Source organism: Pygoscelis adeliae, unplaced genomic scaffold (assembly GCF_000699105.1).
Source record: "Pygoscelis adeliae isolate BGI_AS28 unplaced genomic scaffold, ASM69910v1 Scaffold227, whole genome shotgun sequence".
NCBI classification, from domain to species: domain Eukaryota; kingdom Metazoa; phylum Chordata; class Aves; order Sphenisciformes; family Spheniscidae; genus Pygoscelis; species Pygoscelis adeliae.
Window position 1 is genome coordinate 5042179 of NW_008825100.1, and position 3081 is coordinate 5045259.

The following is a 3081-nucleotide window of genomic DNA, read 5'->3' on the forward strand; positions in this document are numbered from 1 at the left end:
TCAAGGTCTTTTCTCAAAAATAGCGGGATGCAGCGCTGTGTTGCTCTGACCTTATGGTAGATCTCATATGCCATTCCTATGCCTATATAGTGCCATTATTTTCAAACACCAACCAAAGAGATGCTAGCCTTAGTCTTGGCAACTCAGGTACATCTCTCATTCGCATCACATTTTAAGTATCAGACTCGCAGAAAGAGCAAGAAACTTGGATTTGGCCCTTGTTTGAACTGCTGGGTTCTCCCTAAGGGACATTCACTCCATGTAGGGGTCTTTTTCATGTGCTTCAGTACATTCAAGGACACTGCAAAAATAAAATTTTAACTGAAAGGCAACTGTAGATATCCTTATGTTTTATCTTGTCCTTGTGAGCTATAAAACAACATGGGATGGTTTACCCTGATGGTGTCTTGACATGTTTCTGCATATAAAATTCTCTCTATTAAAAGTACAGATAGAGACGGCATGGACTGCAGCCACTTGAAAAAAAATAAATAAAGCCCCAAAGCATTAAGGGCTGGTAAGGGACAAGATTACTTTCATCCTGCCACAGCATGTTTCAATTTAACCACTGCATCTCTCAGCACTTTTGGTTCATACTCTTTTACCACACAGAGACACAAGTTTGGTATATGCCCAGCCTTAGGAAAGGGAAATGGTATTTTGGGTCATAAGCTCCACCCACCGTGTCCACCCACCCCTCCACCCAACAAGGCTTTTGAAGTGCACTGGTCTCAAACTGGAGTGAGAGCGTATTAGCCTGGGGTCAGGAGGGCTTGGGGAGATGGAGCGCTCCTGAGGTTGGGAGGCATTTCAGGAGCTTGTTGGGGCCAAGCGGCTTCGTCAGCGAGTCCCTCACCTCCCGTTGCCCACGAGGACACTCTGCCCCGGGCTGCCTGCTCCTGTGCCCCCACCACAGCCGCTAGCAGACACTTCCTTACCTCCTTCCACAGCTCCTCGTTCACTACCTTGAAGATGGCAGACCTCCACCCACCACCTGAGTTCAGCAACCCTTCACCTCTTTGGCTTAGACGGCTCCTCTTTGTCCCTTCCCACCTCTCGGCTAGACCTGTCCACCTCTTTGCGAGCCTTCCCAAGTCCATGCAAACTGCAACTACTGTTATTTTTCTCTATCTTTTTTCCCCAAAAACAGATGAGGCAATCTGACCTCCAAACTAGAGAATTGCTTCCAGTGTTTTGTGCAGCAAAAGGATTTACTCTCACACTGCACAAAATCAAACAGATGCTTCAACGCAGCATACGCCTGAAAACATGATTTTGCTCCTTTGCTTCGACAACCTAACATATATTCCCATATTCTTGTGAGGCTGGTATGTAAACAACAGGGAGTGACTTGCTGTGCTCAGGAGACCTTAGAAAAAGAGTTATATTTCTCTGCCCTCCTGGATCCAGTAAGTCGTCCTCCTGAGGTTCAAAGAGTTTCTGAAGCTCCTAATTTAAAAATTCAAGGAATAAAAATGGGTTGCTGGAGATCTTTCCCAATACAAAAGTAGATTGAAACTGTTCTGTTATTTAATAATTCAAATCCCAGATGCTTAATTAAACAGACTTGCTGCATTGCAAAAAGAATAAGAAATTATATATCCCCTTAGAAAACTTTGCCGATTAATGTGAAAGACTCCTCACGCTCCACAGGCATTCAGTCCAAGTCAAACTTCCGAAGATGGACTTAACGCTCCACAGCTAAATCTCATGTAACAGAACACTCACAGCTCACAGAACAGGGGTGCTGCAGCATGTCCTGAGCATCTCTGGGCCGCATGGAGCCATTTTGCAGAATGCGCAGAGGAAACAATGCTCAGTAGAGCATTTTAACAGAGCTTTTCAGACCAGACCAAACCTCAAGAAAAGCAAATGGTCTGCTCAGGTCCTGATGCTTGCTATTTTGCCTGTTTGCAGATTAAATTTAAAAGCATCCACCGCATGTGGAGGAAACAGAGAAGTCTCTCTCCAAGCGCTCAGCCCTTGAGCTACAAAATATTTTCTGAGGGAAGAGCTGCAAGTACTCATTCAAGTCCACTTCATCACTACGGCTCATCGCAACCTTTGAACTTTTAATCCAGAGTTATGATCCTTCACCAGCTACCACCAAGGTCTCTTCAGGTGGAAGCAAAGCAGGGTGTGCACAGGATGGGTTCAGGCGATACCTTGTTCTCCAAGGATGGTTATGTCAGATGTAGACTTGTGGCTAGGCAGGTACCTAACAGCGAGATCATACGCTACTCAGAGCCACGATGGCAATACTTGATGTTGCACTGTCATTTCACAAGAACAATTCGCAACAGCTTGGGGTTTTGGCAGAGCACTAGGGCATGTGCTAGTCTTCAGATCCTCTTCAGGGATCTGCTTGGTAGAGTGCCATGGGACAAAGCCCTGGAGGGAAGAGGGGCCCAAGAAAGCTGGGTAATATTCAAGCATCACCTCCTTCAAGCTCAGGAGCGATGCCTCCCAACAAAGAGGAAGTCAGGCAAAAACGCCAGGAGGCCTGCATGGATGAACAAGGAGCTCCTGGACAAACTCAAACACAAAAAGGAAGCCTACAGAGGGTGGAAGCAAGGACAGGGAGCCTGCGAGGAATACAGAGAAATTGTCTGAGCAGCCAGGGATCAGGTTAGGAAAGCTAAAGCCCTGATAGAATTAAATCTGGCCAGGGACATCAAGGGCAACAAGAAAAGATTCTATAGGTACGTCGCAGATAAAAAGACGACAAGGGAAAATGTGGGCCCTCTCTGGAACAAAATGGGACACCTGGTTACCTAGGACACAGAGAAGGTGGAGGTACTCAATGACTTTTTTGCCTCGGTCTTCACCGGCAAGTGCTCGAGTCTCACCGCCCAAGCCGCAGAAGGCAAAGGCAGGGACTGGGAGAATGAAGAACTGCCCACTGTAGGAGAACATCAGGTTTGAGACCATCTAAGGCACCTGAAGGTGCACAAGTCCATGGGACCTGATGAGATCCATCCGCAGGTCCTGAAGGAACTGGTGGATGAAGTTGCTAAGCCAGTACCCATCGTATTTGAGAAGTCGTGGCAGTCCGGTGAAGTTCCCACTGACTGGAAAAGG